Source organism: Calidris pugnax, unplaced genomic scaffold (assembly GCF_001431845.1).
Source record: "Calidris pugnax isolate Ruff unplaced genomic scaffold, ASM143184v1 scaffold247, whole genome shotgun sequence".
Classification (NCBI taxonomy): Eukaryota; Metazoa; Chordata; class Aves; order Charadriiformes; family Scolopacidae; genus Calidris; species Calidris pugnax.
Window position 1 is genome coordinate 2,423,643 of NW_015090980.1, and position 9,886 is coordinate 2,433,528.

Genomic DNA, 9,886 nt, shown 5'->3' on the forward strand with positions numbered 1-9,886 from the left:
ATATCAGGTGTGCCAAAATTACAGGCCACTATATAGGAGCATAGTTTGTCAGGTGCGACATAAAACTATTGACTTTACTACCCAATTTGGGTAATGTCTGCATGGAACCTAGCTTCTAAATGTACTCTGATTCTGTCATCTCAAAATTTATAATAATACGTGGAAATTCTGCTGGTTGTCCCCCATAGGGACAGCATTAGGCACGTAGTGAATATGGGGACAAAGCATTATACTGTTTTACTGACATTTGCTTACTAGTTCTGTATTTTTGAAAGTTATTTGAGTTTCTGTTTCTATTTTAGTTATTTTAGAAATGGAATGAAATAAAATTTCTTTGCCCTGTGAAAACTAGTATTTGAAGAAATAGAAAATATTGGAAATAATAATTTACAAGAGGGTAACATCTAAATGGAAATTGTATGTATTAACATAAAATATAAACGAAAAATATGCATTCCAAAAGTCAAAGTAAGCTTTCATGAAATTATTAATTTCTTGCTGTTATTTTTTTCTTGAGCAAGTAATAGTTATGCTGTATGACAGTATTGCTGCTGGAGAAATGACTAGACGGTTCCTTTTATTATTCTTGCAGAGCACTAGGTTATTATATCATTTCCTGAATCTGAGCATCTACTCATCAGGTTAATACATAAGCGGCTTCCTCATTTTCTTCATGCTAAAAAATTGGGCCCTATTACTCACCCGTGAGTCATTTAATCTGTTCCTTATTTCATCCTGTAGAATAGAAAGAAGGTAGAAAAAGAATAGTGTGGTGTCTGGATGTTCTTCTTGGTGCCCTAAGTAGGATATAAATTTTGATAAAATAATATCTTTTTAGAATGGCAGAGCAATTTTCTTTTCCCAAATGAGAAACAAAGGAGTTAAGGTATTCTGTGAACAGTGTTTCTGGAAAAAAAAATATTTTAATTGGTCTTTATATCTAAAAAGCACTTGGAAATAATACTGGCTGAACAATTAAGAAGCAAGTGCATGCTTGTGTTGGTAACTTACTCCCTCTCTATCCCTCAGGAGTTTTTACATCCTTTGGCAACAGGTCAACTAGAGTTTTTTTTCCGTGCTTAACAGAGAGCATAACTTCTTAACAGTTACTGCAAATGTAATTATGAAGAAAGAATATTAATTTCAATGTTGCTCCCCTTGACTCTAATAGAAACTTCTGCACAAGTGATGGCTAATACATGCATAATGACACCAGTGTGTGGAACATGCTGCACGATACGCATGATGGTCTGTATGTATATGCAGCTGGTTTATATATATGCATACAGGGTCATTAAATTTACTACTTATGCACAGGGAGTTTGTGGCAAGACTTAGCTGTGTGTGGAAATGTGTGGGATTCTCATCAAAACTGCATCCACAGTGCTGGTGTTCCAGAAATCTCATGGTCTTCAAATTTCTCCTGGACAAGAATTTGACACAAAAAAAAGTATTGATGCATAGGAAAACCTGGCTGCATGCTATTCCCACTGCAATCATAGCAGCATAATGGTTAAATCCAGAATTGCATTGTTCAGTTGAGTAGAACTGTTCATATTTTATATGAAAAACTGCAACAAGTCTGTCTGTTGGCAGTATGTTATGTTGAGCTAATCTTTTATTGGCTAACACAAGCTTTGAGAAACATCCCAACTTGTTTCAAATTATTGATTAGTTTTGGGAATATCTTAAATATTGTGAAAGCCTTTCTGTTTATTTTATACTTCATCCTGTCTTCCATCTCAGGTGATTGATTGAGTATGCAGGCAAAATCTTACATTTATCTTACCAGATAATTTTAGACAGTGCTATGTGATACGTGGCATTTGGAATTAGAGTCAGATTTTCATTTACTCCAGGGCTCTTCCATATGGTTCCTATTAGCAGCTTTGTTCTCAAATCTCTAGTCTCCCCAGAAAGGAGGAAAAAAAAAATCCTAAGAAACAATCTTAAATTCTAAACATAGAGAAGGAAAAAAAGATAGGCTTCAGATCATGATTTCATTATTTTTTAGTGTACCATTGCTTTTATTGTCATCCTGGTGTTAAATTCTGATCAAAATACAATGGAGATATTAATGTTTCTTTTGTCTTTTCTGGTCTACATTAGTTTTTCTGGATGAATAGTGCAATATTTTAACCAAAGAATCTGCTCTTAAGACTGTGAAATAGTGATGTTTGGTGGTATTTGTAATATTTTCATTTGAATTTCCTGATTTAATTTGAAATCAATTGGGGGAAAAAAAGTTTATGTTACTTTTTTTTTTTCTTGTTAACCTGCCATTAAAAGACCGAACACTTGTGAAGTATATTTATTTATTTATTCATTTATTAAAAACAAGGTAACATGGGAAAATAACTGGAAACTTTGAGGAACGGAGAGAACAAATTGATGTAGTTCAAACTTGTAAAGTTGAGATCTCTTGTTTTTATTTACTTTACTGGGCCGCCTTTTCTGAGATATTTGAAGTTGCTTGAACAGATTTCAGTGAATGCACCTACTTGTAGCATTATTAGTGGTAAATATAAAAATATTAGCTAGAAACATAAGCTGTGAAATCTCTAGATTTAACGTAAACATGAAGAGAAACATCATAAGATTAGTAAATGGCCAACTATGTTTGAACGAGGATGGTACATATTTTTATGTTGTTACTTGCTGTCTTTGAAAGCAGAATTCAATTCGTAGGACATTGATAAATGCTTTTTGAAATAATGTTAAATTATTTAAAAATTTCATAAGCATAACCTGTTTTACGTAGCTGAACTATTTTATTGCTTTACCAAACCAATTTGAATGTTTAAAAATGTGAATATCTTAATTTATATACTCTTTTCTCCTGATCTAGTCTTAGGCATTTGCCTCACTTTTGGGGAAATGCTGGTGCAGGAATTCTTGATGAGATACTTGCTGATGTGAAACTTTCTGGAAGCTTCTACTATGGTTATAATAGTCAAATACTCATCTCCTGATTTCAGAAAATAAGGAAACTTTTTGTCTTTGTTACTTATTTCAGCCATTATCTTTGCATCCTCATTGCCAATTATAACCAAATTTGTCACAGGATAGAGGGAAATGTATGGGTACTTTCTACAAACTTGTGAAAAATAGCAACTGGGTAGAGGAATGGGCTCCAAAGAGGTACTTCAGCTGAGGAAAAGACAGTTATAAATTCTCCTTCTAAGAGTAAGCAGCCAGATGGCAAGATGAAACAGATGTTGACTAACCCCTTGGCATACTTTTAGCTCTGTCACTTGGCAGCCTGAGCAGTGGGAGCTGTGGAAGGCAGCTGTAGGAGAACATGCTGAGGTATTGGTGTGAGGTAGAGACAGGAAGATCCCGGGAGTTGTAAGGCTCAAATCCATCCATAGGAATCTAGGCTTCTGTAGCTTCCTTATTCGTGGACTAATTTAGTGACAGCAACACTGGGAATGAAGACATTGCCCTTATCCTTCTAACATAGCCCAGGACAGTGGTAGCCTTCTTGCTGCAAGGGCACATTGTTGGCTCATGTTCAGCTTCTTGTCCATCAGGACCACCAGGTCCTTCCCTGCAAAGCTGCTTTCCAGCTAGTCTAGCATTAACCAATGCTTGGGGTTATTGCTCCCCAGCTGCAGGACTTTGCACTTCCCTTTGTTGAGCTACATGAGGTTCCTGTTGGCCCATTTCTCCAGCCTGTTGAGATTGCTCTGGATGGCAGCTCAACACTCTCGCCTAACAGCTGCTCTGTCCACTTTTGTGTCATCAGCAAACTTACTGAGGGTAATCTGCCTTGTCACCCAGATCATTAATGAAGATTTTGAAGAGAATTGGAGCCCTTATTGACTCCCGGGGAATGCTGCTAGTTACTGACCTCCAACTAGAATTCACTAGATAGCCCCTAGCTCTGCTGCCTGCCCTTTAGACTTCCACCTCTCTGTCTGCTCATCCAGCACATAAGTCATTGTGCTTTTATGGTTTTACAACTCTTTTTTCCTAAGGGCATGCAGTGATATCCAAGTAGCTGTGCTCTTTGTCCATCTGTCCTTTTCTCTTTCCTGTCACTTCTGAGCATAGTGGACTCTTTTAGTCAGTTTGCCAGATACAACCTGCAGGAATTCAGTGTATGTAAATTGACAGCTGGGCAGAGGAGGAAGAGACTATTGGTACTGGGAAAAGGAAGAAAAATCAACACTTCTACACCTTCTTTAACTTATTTAGCAACAAGAGAAGCTCCTAGGTTATCTGTGAGTTTCATACAGTAGTTGGCAGACAATGAAGTAGCTGGTTCTGAGCCCATGCTTCTAACCTATGAATGTATTGCTGTGAAGGAAATAAGAAGACACGGCACTGGGACCACTATCACTAAGGATATGAAGTGGAATGGGATTTTGTGATCCCATTGATCACAAATTGAGATTGAGGGTTGCGTGACGTAGGCATCTTTACAAGACTGTTATTCATTACATGTCTTGATTGCAAAACAAACTTACATCTCAAACCGAAGTGGTTTGAAACTTCAAAATTTGGTTTTGTTTGTTTGACTTCTCAACATGGATATGAAATAAATCCTGTTTCATTGAATGTATGTTTTGACTTACGTGGTATGCACTTGCCATAGGCGATGGTGCAAGTTAAAATCGTGACTTGATAGTATTTTGTATTCTTTAAACTTTCAGTATCTTACTAGGTTTGCTGTTATTTGTCTGTCAATGTTGTGTAATTTATATACTATTCTTTATATCGCTGTATTTAAGGTACTGCATTAAGTAGGCTGATATTGGAGAAGGAGGCAAGGAGAAGAGTCAGAGTTATGGTTATGGGTAAGTTAATGGTGTAGAGCAGGACATAGAACTTAGTCTTTAGAACTACTCAAATAGTACTTCAATACTCAAATAGGCTACTCAGCTTAATCACTGTTTGTGAGGTTTACTGGGCTATTACTGTGCAGTAACAGGCTTTGCTCTTTATTTTTTAGATGACTTTTCCTTCTATTGGTAACAATAGGCTGCCATCCTCTGGTGAAATTTGTTAACTGTCTTGTAGGGACCCGACAGATTTTCAGAAGAGAGAAGCCCATTAAATTTGGAAAGATTAGACAGAATAAATATTAATTTTTTTATTAGTGTAATTACATGTACAAGGAGTAAGTAGTAAGAGAAGACTCTTGGAAGGACTTATATCAAATCCCTCCTTCCTTTTTCCATAACATCTGTGGGGATGTTTATTTCTTGACCATTTTTCTCCCTGTCTGCTGTTACTGAACTGTTTTGTTCTGTGGAAAAACCATTGAACACCATTGTATTATCAGTAGCTTTTATTATGTTAATTTCATTGATGTCCATATTTAGAAATCATTGCTGAAACTGTGTACATTTTATACATTTTGTGAAACTGTATTTTATATTGTAATGCCTGTATGTCATTGTCACATCCACTTGAGTTTATGTTAAAGTGTGCTAAAGGAATGTGTAAATTATTAGGTATCATTACCCACAAATGGTAGCTGAAGAGTGACATCTGAAAAGAGTGGAGCATTGTTGAACATAGTTTTTCTTGTAGGTGACAGACATCCTATTAATTTATGTGATGTTGTATAGGAAATAACTGTCTTTTCTCTAAAAATAATTTACAGAAGTCAGAATGAAGCATTTAATACTTACCTGGTTTAATGCAAAATTGCCAATTTAGTTTAAGTCACAGATTAAGTTTTTTAAACTTCCAAGCTAGCTGAATTTGCCTTGAAGATGACAAAGAGCTAAGAAATTGATAAAATCCTTTAGATAGTATTTATTAATTATGAGGGTCAAAGTAGTATCTTCAAAATCCTGTTGCAGTTTCTCCTATGAATGTTATATGTGTCCATGGATGCTGACTGTAGAAAGAGTTTCTCAGTCTGAATGCATGGCAAACATGAAAGAGGGAGAAGGCAAGAGTTTTTAAGGCTTTGGAAGGGTAAGACCAAGACTATGCAGTTTTCTACCTCTTAGGACTTCGCTACATTTTTACAAAGATTTCCCATTATATTGACTTCAACAGTGGACCTAACATTTGGTGAAAGTCTTACGAGAATACCTGTAAAGAATTCTTAGGTTTAGAAGGTACTAACCATGCTTTCTAGGGACCAGGACTACTCATGCCCCAAGAAAGTTTCAGATGAGGTCCAAGACTGAGGGATGCTTTCTGGAGTCTGTATGGGGATCATTAACTCAGCCAAAACTCCTTGCCCTTGTGAACCAAAAAGCCCAGTGGCCATTTTTCTTACACGTGCCTGGCAGTTAGTCACGGGAACACGGGCCATTTGAACAAAAGCAAGAGGGATTTAATATTTTCGTGTGGCAACTTACCGGTCAACATTTGTTATGTTTGGAAATCTTATACGAAATGCTGTTATCAAGATTTACTGAGAATATAGGTAATTGTTTCTGAGAGCTCCTTGCTGGTGAGCAGGTTGGTTGAACTGGCCTGCTTTGGGGTAGAGAGGGGGAGGCAGAGGAAGCAGAAGTAGTTCTACACGTGTTCAGACCTTACTCCATCTTCTTAAATGTCTTAATCTTGGCAGATGCAGCGTTCATATTATCCATTCCATAAGCTTCAATTAGTTAAGGAATTGTTTGCTTTCTCTGTTATGTTGCTTTTCATCTTTTTAATCCTCACCACTACATTAGCATAAAATAATATACTACATTACACTGTGAGTTTATTCTTTCAGTTAAGTTGCAGAATTTGAATCAGCTTTTCTGTTGATGTTGTCATTGCTGAATTGCTGTAACTAGTATAGCATGAGTGTTTAAGAATACATTTAAACTAGTGATATATAAATACAATGATTTTTGCGGTATCATTTCTATTTCTTTTACTAGGATTTACTAGCACTTGCTCTTTGTTGTGATTTCAACGGAAGGTCTGATTAAAGTCCACCTTTATCCTGCTTACTTCAGGTGAAAACTGTTGACTTAGTGTTCTGCAAAGTAGATAACAGATTTGGAACTTGTCCTTCTATTTTTCATTCTTAACCTTCTTTAGGGTTGAACTTCTTTTTGCTGTTATGTTGCTACCTGACCGCTCTTTTCCACTAGAAGTTCCTTGAATCTTTTTTGGCTCTTGATTACCCTCTAGTCATCTACAAATTTTCCTGCCTCATCTTTTTTCTGCCTTTCCTCTATCTTTTCAATAGTAAACTTCATAAGCAGTGAACCTTTTATGGAACATGAAGGACTTCAGTTTTTTAGCTGTTACTATGTAAGAATGGGTATTAATACAAAGTCTTCATTTCCTTCTTAGACAGTTAGTTGTCATGGCAATGCCTTGTCTCTCTGATATGGAGTTACGAGCTGTTTCTGACAGCGTGAGTCAGGGTAGCCCGTCATTAAGGGAAGGTTGGCATTTCCCAGAGGGAATGAATGTGCAGTTGGGCTGTTACCATGAAAGTAGTAGGTGCTTCTGCTTGAGTATGAATGTAAAGGCTTTGTGTGGCTTTCTAGGGTAAGTGAGTAGTCTGTGTGGTGTTTTTTCCTTTATGTTACTAACGGTTTAATTCTTAGTTACTCATTTCTGCCCATGCTCTTTTCAATGTTCTTCCACGCTCCACATAAATCTTGTGGAGGTGGCTTAAAGAGTTGGCCGTTTCCCTCCGTAGCCTTGTCAGATTTGTTACTGTTGGATTTATTTAAATGCAACATATAGAGAGGCTCAAACTGTGTCTTTGCTGGGAATGCAGAGTTGCAGTAAAAGCTGGTATGCGTTCCCTGTATGAACTGTCCATCAACATTCTGTCTTTCCTATGAGTGTAGTAACTAATTCCCTAATGGAAGAATCTACTGAAGGTGTTGCCTTTTTGCCTATATATACATCAGGCTTGTCTTCTAACACCAGTCTATCTTTAGAGGTCATAGCTCTTCGTGCATGATGACATAGCTAAGGCTAAAGAAGTCCATGATATAAACTAGGCCGACTGATGAAGAATATCCTCGTTTGCTACTGGTTTCAGTGCTGACCGCTGCTTTCCCCATGTTGTTTGCTAGGAAATGCACTCCTTAGAAATATCTTCAGAAGCCAGGAATAGAAAGATGCTAGGTCATCTGCAAACTTTTGTTCAGTGTTTTATTTGGTTTTTATTCTGCCTGAAGTGTTTTACAGAATTTCTGTTTGCAAAAACTGTTCTTCAGTAAAAGCCTCCCCTGGCCCCCTCTCCCTCCTTTTCCCCATGTGGTTTTGAGTCTCAACAGCACAGTGGTGCTAACAAAATATTAAATACAAAGGGACCAAGCAGATTAAAAGAATCAGGTGTTGACCTGATGCTTATTGCCTCGTGTACTTACAGCGGTGATAGACATGCTGAGAGATTGGGAATTGCTTGATTTCTATGTAGTATTTTCTTCTACTGCTAGTCTGTGTCATTTCCTGTTGCCACTTCAAATAAAGCATTGAATTTTTAACTTTGCGAAGAACAGCAGTGATAAATGATCCGTGAGGTATGTAGTTTTGGAAAAAGGAAGAATAGAGAAAATATCTAGAGAAGAGTCAGAAAGGTGCTTGGTTATAATGTCTGAATGTTTTGACATGAGCTATTATGTAAGCAACTATACACACACAAGTATTCTTTAAGCTTGTTTAATTTATTTTGAATCCCAATAGCAAATATACACTACATAGATATATAAAATATCCATTTTATACAGTACTGTCAGTATTGAGAATTCAATGAGCTGACCTACGTAAGAAGTCAGGGCAGTTAAGTTCCAGCTATCTGCTTGCATTCAGCAATTTTAAGGTACTTACATTAATGAGGGATTCTTAACCCGTGTGATGTCAAAATATAAAAGAGGAAAAAATTAAATGAAAAACACGATTACAGTTCTATAGATTAAAAAAATGTTTGTGCTGGCCTAAAGGGAGTTTAATAATAATTCCTATTAAGCTTGAAGCATTATGATAAGTCTTGAATCCTACTTTTTAATGTTGAGAGTGCATCAAATTATATTGATAGCAAAACATTACAGAACATTTCCCTCTTAAAGTTGCAAGAAAAAACACAAAAAACTTTTAAAGGTTTCTTGCATGTTAGTTCTTGATATGAAACCCTTCTGTATCTCATTTACTAGATGATAAAAAATATGTTCTAGTTTATAGACAAAAGACCTCACAATACTGTACCTCCTTCTTGCATCTTTGCTGATTATCAATAATTGCACAAAAAATTGTCCTTGAAGTCTGATAATTCTTTTTTTGCGACTTTTCTTACAGCTTTTTTGGTGGAGGAAAGGGTCCTTACTGTGGAAAAAGTCACTTCCACTTGATTTTTAGAGTGTATTTAAAAGAAGGAATATGTAAAAACTACGTCATTTAAGTAAAGAATTTAACATCTCTAATAGGCTCTCTGATATGGAGTTACGAGCTGTTTCTGACAGCGTGAGTCAGGGTAGCCCGTCATTAAGGGAAGGTTGGCATTTCCCAGAGGGAATGAATGTGCAGTTGGGCTGTTACCATGAAAGTAATAGGTGCTTCTGCTTGAGTATGAATGTAAAGGCTTTGTGTGGCTTTCTAGGGTGAGTAGTCTGTGTGGTGTTTTTTCCTTTATGTTACTAACGGTTTAATTCTTAGTTACTCATTTCTGCCCATGCTCTTTTCAATGTTCTTCCACGTTCCACATAAATCTTGTGGAGGTGGCTTAAAGAGTTGGCCGTTTCCCTCCGTAGCCTTGTCAGATTTGTTACTGTTGGATTTATTTAAATGCAACATATAGAGAGGCTCAAACTGTGTCTTTGCTGGGAATGCAGAGTTGCAGTAAAAGCTGGTATGCGTTCCCTGTATGAACTGTCCATCAACATTCTGTCTTTCCTATGAGTGTAGTAACTAATTCCCTAATGGAAGAATCTACTGAAGGTGTTGCCTTTTTGCCTATATA

At 36.7% G+C, this 9,886-nt stretch overlaps 1 protein-coding gene across 2 annotated transcripts in view; it reads left to right on the forward strand.

Moving 5' to 3' along the window:
- The window catches only part of CENPP (centromere protein P), a 145,327-nt gene that overhangs the window by 53,944 nt on the left and 81,497 nt on the right, over window positions 1–9,886 (forward strand). The window lies entirely within an intron of this gene.